We start from the raw sequence: 11949 nt of genomic DNA on the forward strand, positions 1-11949 counted from the left end.
AGCACAGCACGTGCTACAATGTTGAGCAGGGAGCAGGAGTGAGTCAGCTGTGTGGTACTATTTTCGTTAAAGCCTGAAGAAAGCGTTGCAGGTTAGTGCAATACTTTTGTCAAGTTTTCCTTGGTGGCACAGAACCTGGGAAGTTTAATAGGACTGATGCCATTACGGTATTTGAAGCAGGATTTCCTCCCCCAGAGTTTGAAATATTGAAATATTTTATAGCCGGAGCGTAGGTACAATAATATTTTATGCTCTACTTTGTTTTGGATGTGTTTGTGGTCACTAATGGTTGACGTGTTGGTCCATGGATGGTGTGAAAGGTTGTCTATCTCAGTGTGTGCCCTGGATTGACTGGCGACTGGATGTATGCCATCTTTTGCCCAAAGTCAGGTGGGATAGGCTCTAGCTCCCCTGTGACCTTTAACAGGATAAATGGTAGAAAATAAATGGCTCGATTGCAACTTTGGAACTTTAACATTGAACTTATGAGTGTGTGAAATGTTTAATATAGCTGAAATAGAACTTGAAATAGAATTATATGATGTTCCTCATTCACAGTGAGCTGTGTTTCAAAGACACTTGACATCATTGGCAAGACTGTGTGCACTTTTTTGTTGTGCTGTCTGTACAAAATCCACATTTTAGCGTATGTGACTATAAAACTACATTCCAACTAGTATATGTGTTGACACTATCTTTGCTTGAGTATGTCAAATAGTCCATGTCAGGGTCACTGACGGAGTGGACATAACCCGTCTAGTGCAGCGATGCTGACACACATAACTAAAAGGTGACATTATGACATCTTTTGTCAAACCTGATTCATTCACTTGTCAGTGGGATCAGATCAAGGTCACTTTCTTACCACATCTGAACTACATATATTTCATCTGAAACCATACTGAGATCCGTACTGTTTGCCACTGTTGCCAACTAACTAAGAAAAGTAGCTATTATAGCATATTATGTTGTAACAGATGTTGAATAGGATAAAAAGCATAAACAAGTGAGCAAATACAACTTAATTACGTTTAAACCTACAATTAAACTTTCTTTATTTGTAAAGAAATTCTTGATTTGTCAATTTAAATTTGGCAATGATCACTTGATCAGCGATCATTGATTAGTTGTTGGGGTTGGAAAACATGCTTAACTTGATTTATACCAGCTATGTCAAATTAGAAAAAAAAGAAAAAAATTATTGCACCCAATGGGCTTGGGCGTGTTTTTGTGCAGCCCATTCAAGTCAACTGCCTCAGCCACACCCAAGAACTTGTCGAACAACAAACTGCCACTTTGGTCAGTAAGTCTGCATTATCTTAATTGCATTTTCCAAGATATCTGTGTAAATACTGTATATGCATTTCAACAGAAAATCAACACATTGGTTGGTGCAGGAGTACAAAGTGAATGTCTTTTGTGAGGAGATTGTGCCTTTGCTACATTACAAAATGTTGACTTTGTTAGCCTACTGCTGCCTATTTAGCCAAGTCAGACTTATTTGTTGACTTCATAGATGTGGCTGTGGCAGAGGGCATGCAAAGTGCTGTGTATGTATATGTGTGTGTATTTACTGTATATACAGTGTGTGTGTATGTACAGTGTGTATGTGTGCATATGTATATGTCGCTTGTTTATCTGAATGTCTTTATATATTAAATAGGACGTAACTGGGGCTACTGCACTAGTGCTATCAAAAAAAAAAAAAACTGTTGGAGTCAACGTCACCACAAGGACGCAAGGCCACGACTTTTGAGATATTGGTATCATCATGGAGGGCATGCTGTCCTCACAACACGTTTCTGTATGCTGCTAGACAGCCAGCATGAAGCTAGCGAACTTGACAAAACAAGTACAACTTTTGAAATAGCAGATGCATCTGTGTAAGTGCTTTATACACCAATATACTTACAGAGACGATAATTTCCCAAGAAAAAAGCATTTAGAGCAACTTTCAGCGTGTTTATGAGGTTTTCCCGTTTCGTTTCTGCCGTGAGGCAAGCCTCCTTTTCACCGAGAGAAAAACGACAAAGCTTGTCTATACGTGAGAGCACTCTCTAGTGGTCCAAAACGATACTTTCTAGAGAAGATATCTCACTCTGTAAACTTTTTAACCTTAGCACTTTTAACAATATTTATTAGGACTTTTTTACTAACTTATGAAACTCATGAATTATTAATGTCTTTGACCCAAAGACATGACAGAGGGTGTTTTGGTACTTCAAGATCTGGATAATGTGGCCATTGTAACAACTCTGGCGTTTGGACTTTTTTGAGCATCAGGTACCCACTTCAACTCCACTTCACATTCAAGGGGATGCAAAAGTTGGTTGGATGCAACACAACTACAAAGAAAAAGCCCAACGCCTGAAGACAAAACTGCTCCAATAAAGAAATCTCCTTGCTGCTATGCACCCAAGGCTAAAATAAATCATAGCCTTATCATAGCCCACTTGCCAGTTCATTTATAAATTTCACTTAACATGCCATGTTCATGGGGTCAATTTTTATGTTTTATTCCCAGTCTCCCCAAGTTCTCTGAGTGACAGCATTGTTCTATTTAGATTTAATCTTTGAAAGTGAATACATTGAACTGTACAGTTTAAATGTTTCTATCAGGGTATGTGACATAAAGTATAGTTTATTTGAATTTAAGTGAAGGACTGAGTACTTTTAAGAATACTATAACATTCCAGACATCCAAATGTTCAGCACACTCCCACATGCAGGCAATCTATCAGGACTTTTATAATTTCCACATTTCCCATAATTCAATATTTTCTGTGACATTTTTTCCACTGAAAACTAATGGAGAATTTTCATGGCGGCTCCATTAGTGGAAATTAATATTACATTTAACATTACATATTCTACTTAATCTGTATCTCGAGTGGTTGTCTCCCAACCGGCTAGTTTCTAGTTTTATCATATTTTTTTTTATAGTTCTAGTTTTATAATAGCCATTACTGGAGAAACAATACCTAGAACCCAGCAATGCAAATCAAGAAATACATAGACAGGAAAATATGTGTGTATAGTGAGGGCAGGGGAGACAGTGATAAGTGATTGTGTTTCAGTGATGAGCTTCAGACAGTAATTATGGAGTAACATCTGCTAATTAGTCAGGTCTGAGGCAGAGGACCCTGGCACTGTTGTCACCAGATGAGATTTATAGTGACAGTCATCCTCTATGCACAACTTGAACTGCTTTGAAAGACTCCATGTTTGGGGAGCTTTACTTTTTATGGGAAAGGCAATTTGGTGTTTGAATGTAATGCAAAGCCTTCACTATGGCTACGTTCACACAGCAGGTCAATTTTTTTTCTTAAAATCTAATGATTAATGTGGTCATTCATATTACCAAAACATGGGACTTGTCAATGTGACTGCAAAGCGTCCGGGAAGTGCCGTGCATGTGCAAAACCACAACATCACATGCATTTCCATGTGCTTTATTTGTGGCAATTTCAAGGATTTTGTGCAACGGGAGTCAATATTTTCTCAACCAAATGACCCTGCACGGTAGATTAAGAAGAAAGAAGAAGAATTATGGCTATGGCAGTTTGAGGATAACTTGCTGTGATGTGGCAGCAACCGTTAGCCGTTTTACTGTCACTTTATAAAAATAACTTTCAGATGACAAGAAGAACTTTTGCCTCCATCAATGGGTACCTTTATCAAACTGTCAGTTGGCATGGCATTTCGATGACGTGTAGGTTGGATATATGCTGCTGGACCGTTCATAGTGCAGTCACATTACATACATATCAGACTTACCTGTGTATCCACATATGAATGAGGTTTGAGGTGCATTTGAAAAAGTCTGAATTGTGCAGTTTACACTGACATGAAAAAATCAGATACAGGTCACACACTGGCAAAGAAATCGGAATTGAAAAAGATCCATGCCACATATTTACGCTTTATCATTTATAACTAGGGCTGTCAAAGTAAATATGTTAATTACGCGTTAATGGAAGTTTCCATTAACTGCGGCAATTTTTTTTATGTGCGATTAATGTGCTCCTCCTGTCCAATTAAAGCATCAATTTCAATGCTTTAGTACAAAATGTACCAAATTTTGTTTCCCGAAAAAGTGCAGTATGAAGTCGAGTCATGCCTCGCCAAATTGTGCTTTGAATTTTGCATCTTCATCCTAATTATTTTTTAGAATAATAAATTCATAAATCATCACTGTTTCATAGATGACTATTATTAACAGAAAACTATGCCTATTTAAGCAAATTTGCATAATATATGGCTAATTGACATCATATATATATATATATATATATATATATATATATATATATATATAAGGCATTCAAAAGATGCATTCAAAGACATGATGATATGCAGTATTCTACACTGGTCAAATGTTAATTTGATGGGAAAATAGCCACCGCAGGAAAAACTGTCAATTGCAAGCAAAAATAAAACAACAACAATGAACTAACAATGCTAACGTCTAATCCTGCTATGTCTGCTGTTGACATGATTTGTAAATATGAGTAGGTTACTATGGGGGGGGGGGGGGGGGGTTATTTGACGTCAAGAGGCTCTGATAATGTAAAACTTTTTATTTTTATTATTTGTTTGTATATTCTAACTATGAAAATATTCCATTCAGAAATGAGGAAGTCTAGAAATTAACTTAGCACAATTCGGGCTGGAACCAATTTGCTGCATTCAAACTGTAACAAAAGTGATTTTCTTGTTAATATGTATCAAGATTAACACAGTTCTTGCTGGGACATGGTTGATGAACCTATGGATGGAATAGGAAAGAGAAAGCCAAGAGCAATCACAAAGGACCATGACTGAAACAACAACTTGATTTAAATGGTTAGAGGGGCAACAGTATAAAACAAAAAAGCTAGAACAGAAAACATCAGCAACAACAGCAACATTATTGCTTGTGGTTGGTTTAAGAGGGGGCGAGCAGACAGAAGAGGGTGGCCAATTACATGTTGACTGTGAGGAAATAATTCACAAACACAGCAATCGAAGTTAGACTAAAAATAAATGAATAAATGACAGTTGGAGTAACAGCAGTACAGACATTGAGTGCAAATAAGGTGATATCGTTCAGAAGAAAAATGGCTTTCTGGTTGTGGTTGAAGCTGGCAATAATTAGTAGTTACTAAGGAAAGAAATCATTACTGTTCAGTGGGGGGAGCGTGTGCCCATACATTAAATTCCAACAGCTTCTTTTAAAACTTCTGTAGCGATAGAGACTCACTGAATCCCCTACAATATATGGAGGTACATGCTCCAAGTCAGACAGAGCACAGCATCACCCAGGGACAGTGTGGGCACTGACCCAGACCACCTGGGCATCCTCAACACACTGCCTTTCACTGACTATTCCTATCTCTGTTGCAACCGATTGATTGATGACGCACTGTGACACTCTAAGCTTCCCTCGCTTCCCTCATGATCCAGGAACTGGTAGTTTTGGCACTGTGTGGAGGTGCAGTCCTGTTGGAAAATGAAATCTGCATCTCCATAAAATTGGTCATCAGCAGGAATCATGAAGTACTCTAAAACCTCCTGGCAGATGGTGGCACTGACCTTGGACCTCAGAAAACACAGTGGACCAACACCAACAGATGACATAGCACCCTAAACCATCACACCATTTTGAAAATCAAGGTCCCAGAGTCTAGAGGCACAGAATCTGCGTTGCTTGAGGTCCAGTGGAAAGTTTCCACAGTCAGAAACACAAAATGGATTGTCAGTGTCAAGAAAACATTAGCAGATAAGGCCCTTGGTGCATCTCGAGGAAGTTTATGGATTTAACAGGTGCGTCACAGGAATGTCTTGTTTTAAATTCACTAAGTCTAACGCTGGGGAGCATTCATGCTTATGTTTTCAACTCTAAACCATAACTTACAGCAAGTCATTACAAAACAAATTGGCAGGCACCCAAACTACGGTTTCCAGAACTCTGATGCCCTCGGACCCCAGTTTAACAATTCCTGTCCTAATCAGTATACTCCTGTTTACTTTAGGAGCAAATCCTTCTCGAAATAGACACTGCAAAACTGTGTTCAAATTGTTTCTGTCAGATCACGCTCTGGATCTGGATTTTAATATTATGAAGACAGCATTTTGCTCTATAGTTTCATAAGAGTGTTTAACATCACCTTAACTTGATCTGAGAAGTACATTTGGGCTGAAATTGAGTTAACAATGATTCATTGCTGTATAATGACTAATACAAGACATCATACACCTTAATTGAAGCATAATGGACCACAAAGCCATTAATGGAAAATGAATTAATCACGTCAAAGTCTAATGCAGTACAGCCAAGCAGGGCAATAAGTTGATTGCAAAGCAGTTGTCCCCTCTTAACCCGTGTGTCGACTTGTAATTCCACCTCACCTGAAGCAGCGCCTCCAGGCCTCAATTCTTAAACTAAGGCAAAATTAAACTTTTCAGTGCGCATTATCAGTGTCTTTTTTATGGTAAAGGGGCATTCAATTGTTCAGTTGAACATCATTTTGTGTCATTAATCCTTTCCAAAAAGTCAGACGAAAACTGAACTGTGTGGCCTGCATGCTAACCACTTGTCCAAAGTGTAGCCCAAAATGTATACATGACACATTAAAAGAAAAACAGTCTCTCATACACAGAGGCAAACAGACAGACACACTGAGACCTCACACATTGTACACAGGGACTCACAGACAATTTGGGCTTTGTTGTTTTGTCGTGGTAATACATTATTACCAGCAAAAGCTGTGCTAAACCTTCACCCACATTGCCCCTTTTAGCTTCCATTGGAAATCAATAGGACGCAAAGCACTGGCACTCACAACTAGCGCAATGTAGCTAGTTATTACATTTGCATAAACCATAAACTACTATTATTCAGTCCCAAAAGAATAACAGCCAAGGAAATTAAAATGAGGACCAGTCTTTGAATGACTTATGAAAACTTGTCTGGTGGAGCTGCCTTGGTATCTGTTCCGCATAGGTAAGCATAGAAGGACATTTCCATGTTTTTATTTGGCGCACTCAAATTTCTAGCTTATAAAGGTCACTGTAAAAAGTGTGGCAAACCCTGTATCTGTTGGTTAAAGCATGACAAGAGTCAGACCTTCTCTTGTGCGGACTAAATGCTCTATTCTGTGAGATTTTTTTCCATCAATCACAGAATGTGACAGCCGTGAATGCCATGAATACTAGTTATTTTGTTTAGACTGCACATAAGGAAATTCAACCAAGATTCTACTTCCAATTCACATGTGACAGTAAAACCCCGCTGCATGGAGCCAACAGCCGCATGATTGTGCATCAAGAATACAATACCCACCAACAGCGCTGCACAGCAACAACAGTAAAAGCAAAGATCAGTAAAACAAGAAATGGTGTGGCAGGAATATATTATTATAGACTGCTGTACACCTCTCCACAAATCACTACCTTATCATTATGGAGGAGCTACTGTATGTTGTCCGGGGCTACATGCTCCAAAGGCAAAGTCTAGGTGACTGATTGATGATGATTGATTCAGAAGACCCTATGAAGAACAACAGCAGGAGAAACTGCACCTCTCCCAGGCATGGGACTCCGGGACTGAAAAAGCCACATGAGATCTCTCCCTGTAGACCCCCTGCAGGGATAAATATAAGACATGTATGGCTGGCGCTGTACCATTTGTGCAAATTGGAGTGCAGGGGATGGGGTATGGAGCATATCCCAGTGATAGATACTAAGTAACAGTGGGTCAGGCAAACACTTGCGTAACATGGCCATCCGGGAAAATAAATTATTTTCACTTTTCTTTTGACATGATTCAATAATCTGTGACTGTTTGAAAATCAGTTGTTTACTTTAATAATTGTAAATACAACATATACTTATTCCACTAACTTGTGTTGGATACAATATAAGACAAAATATGTAATATTTGACAAAGAAAAAAGTTAGAAGAAATATGTTTTTCTGTATTTTTATGTATTTCAAAATCTAAATGTAAATCTTAAGTTATCATTTAACATTGGATGAATAAAGTATGATATTAATTCCCATTATTAACGTCTGTCAGATGATTAGAGTATCTCTATGAAAATACTTTCTGATTTGAGGAGTAACATAAATGGACATGTGCATGAACAAAATGTAACAGAGAGAGGAAGGTATATGAAGTGTGTTTACATCTGTTGAGTAGTAAGGAGGCCAGCTATAGTCTAATTGATTGATTGATCAATAACCGAAGAGTGGAGAAAGGGAGTGGCGGGGGTATGAAGGTAGTTGGAGAGAACATGATTGATATTACATTAGCCTGAGTGAAAAGGACCAGAGCCAGCGAAGAAAAATAGGAAGACAATGCAGTCCGTGATTGATTGACTTGGTAGGAGATGAACTAGAATCTCTGAGAGCCATGACAGACAACGAATGGACGAGTTGCACTGATTGATTGAGAAATATTCTGAAGAGATGGGATGCAAAGATGGCGTGGTTGGATTCTAGTCTGTTGTGTTGCAATTAGAGGAAGAATGTTTTCCAGACAAGATGCCATGCTATAAGTAATGGTTTTTACATATCCATCTGTCTACAAAAGAAGGACTACGTCACTTTTGGTCGATTTAGTTCACTTTTTTTTCATTCATGATGTCATGATGGCAACCAGTCCAGGGTGTACCCCCGCCTCTCGCCTGGAGACAGCTGGGATAGGCTCCAGCACCCCCGACATAGTAAAATGCTCAGGAATTGGAGATACTGATAAACAATGGCTGCATGCCCGGTCCAAGTTACTCCAATGACATTGATTGTGATAACTGCTTGCAGCTTTATGATCGAAGTGAAAAGGCTCGTTTGTATGAGCTTTGGTCTTTGCTCTTTTTTTGTCATTTTTAGTTTTTTATTTTCCAAATATTTTTTCTTAAATTTGTAATTTTCTTCTTATAATATTATGACTTTATTCCCAACCTAATTCTCCAAAAATCCGTCTTTTTGTTAAATAATAATAATAATAATCAATATCATATCATATATCAACTTTATGCTACTAAACTACATATTCAACTAACTATTCCATCTCATCAGATTACAACTTTTTTCTCTCAATATTTTGACCTTGTTGGAAAACGACTACTGTCCACTTAAACTATTCTTTTTTTTTTCATACCTGACAGTTTCGACTGCTTGCTATCAAAGTGGTCACATGATGTTGCATGTGACGGAAGAAGGACAAAAATGCTACATTAGATAAATAAATTATGGATTGATGGATGAAAAATGTCTCAAACACGAACAAAGCATTCTATCTTGCGGATTAAACTATGCAGTAACGCCAACAAACGCCGTTTGAAGAGTACATTTTAGAGAAATTAGAAAAGCCATACACACGCTAGCAAAGGAACTCTCATGATAATACCAGCAGATAGAGGAAGAGGGACAGTAATCATGGTCACAAAAGAATATGAAGAGAAAATGGTGTTAAAAATACTAATACATATTATAAGTTAAATAAAGATCCAACAGAAAAAAAGAAGAAGAAGAAGACAGTTGGTGATTTAACACCGCTTCTCCATTTTGTATCCACATCTACATATTTGAAATATAAAGGACAAATATATAGACAGAAACAGGGCTTTGTCATGGGAGGACCTGGAGGAGAAACACCAAAAAATGTGGACTCACCAAGAAGATATGTAGACGAAATCTTGGAAAAATAAAGGGACACACACAGGAACTCACAGATCATTTAAACACAATAGATACACAAAAAATATATATCCAATTCGCGCACGAAGAAGAAATGAACAACACAATAAATTTCCGGACATGAATATAGAGCACAAGGAGGTTGGAAGCATCAGAATAAAAATGCAGAAAACCAACTCACACCGATCAGTATCTCCTATGGACATCAGAACACCCCATCACTCACAAACTCTCTGAAGCAAGGACACTGTTTGACAGAGCAAGTATGGTTACAGAGAAACACGACCTACGAAGAGGAGGACAGATACATTTACAATACACTATAACAGTATCAATACCCAAAATAGGCAATACAAAAAGGCAGCATTCCAGGGAAAAAGAAAACCAAAAGAAGCCATCACGGATCACGGAAAAAATACAAACGGTAATGAAAGAACAAGTCAACACATCAATTACACCATACAGGAAGCTCAGACAATTACTAGTCCACTCAAAAGGATAAAATAGAGCCAAAACAAAAATGTAACATCATATATGAAATACAGCAATAAACCATATCTTGGGGAGACAGGAAGGGAATTTAACACAAGAAAAAAAGAACATGGAACTGAATGTGAGAAGGAAACAGCGAAGGTGTGCACACGAGCAACACAAAGCAGAACAGGAACAACTTAAATCCGCCATTTCAGATCATTGCAAAAGAGAAAACTACATTATGGATAGAAATGGAGCAAATGGAGCAAACATCATTGGGACAGAGCACAACAAACACCATCAAAGAGGCAATTGAAATTCTCTCTCACACCTGGGATGTGGTCCTGGAAAAGCCGGACTGTGGATGGCTCTGTCGACCTGCCTTCATCGACAGGAAGACAGCGGAAAAGGTTAAATGCTATACCATGACTCTGATTCCATCTGTTCATGGCTCATCTTACGTTATCATTCATTAGTGGTGATTACCTATGCATTCTATACGTTAAAAGTGTGTCATAAGTGTGTGTGGTTGACTGAAGAGAGAAGGGGGAGAGATGAATTTAATGTAATATTAAAAATAAATTGAAAAGCAGTAGCATGTATGCCACACAGTCAGGAGTCAGGAATCTCCAGTTTTCTCCGGGTAATCCGATTTCCTCCCACATTCCAAAAACATGCATGATAGGCTAATTGGCGACTCTAAATTGTCCATAGGCATGAATGTGAGTGTGAATGGTTGTTTGTCTACATGTGCCCTGGCGACCAGTCCAGGGTGTACCCCGTCTCTCCCCCAAAGTCAGCTGGGATAGGCTCCAGCTTACCCCCGCGACCCTAATGAGGATAAACGGTATAGAAAATGGATGGATGTTCTCTTGCTATTGTGCTGCCCTTTACCTGGAATATTGCTCATGATTGTAATTTCCACTGATGTAAAATGGACCCCTACTTTAAAGTCCCCACAATGAACTTTGTCTTTTCCATTTACTGGCAAGCGATAACCTTGTGATCACTTGGAATTCTTTTCATTTGAACAGCATTCTGCTTGAGGCAGCTGTACTGTGGAAATTGTAATTCTGTCTTCATTTCTCCTTTTTTCTTGTCATTGAGGTAAATTCACTGCAAGTCAATGAACCTTTGGCTTTTTGATGCAGTGGTTCCAAAACCTTTTATGGTCATCTCGCCCTTCAGACATTAGACCTGAAGCCATGTACTCCGTACCCCTGCACACTTAATAAACATACACCGTTTTATCTGAATTGGCTTGAAATATGAACATGATTACTTGGTTAATACATTTTTATGGTAAATCCTGGTAAAATATTTGTACTGTATTTTGCATGGTCACACCGGGTACAATCGGGGGACAATCAGAATTGTCCTCTGTCATCCTGTCACTTCTGCAAACATAAAACAGAACTCGTTCTGGAGGCAGAATTACATCTAAACATTTTTTTAAACGTCTAAACTTGTTTTAGAATACAAAGTTAACAAGAAAATGTTGATTGGGAATCTTGCCAAAGCAAGTTGGCGTCAGAGCCTGATACGAGGAAGACGCCTCGGACGTGAAATTGTTTTTTTTAGCAAAGATGGCCGACCTGGAAGTTTTTATTTGCCTCTGCTCTTTAAAGTGAAGCAATATTTGGACTTGCAAATACAAGCAAGGAAAAAGTGATTGAAAAATAACTACAACCAACACAGTTCTTGAATCTTCCAGATTCAACACTTTTAATGTACAAAATAATCATCAAACTTAATTATTTGTTCATATGATGCACACAATAGACAATGGACAAC

The sequence above is a fragment of the Doryrhamphus excisus genome, chromosome 23, assembly GCF_030265055.1.
Source record: "Doryrhamphus excisus isolate RoL2022-K1 chromosome 23, RoL_Dexc_1.0, whole genome shotgun sequence".
Taxonomy (NCBI): domain Eukaryota; kingdom Metazoa; phylum Chordata; class Actinopteri; order Syngnathiformes; family Syngnathidae; genus Doryrhamphus; species Doryrhamphus excisus.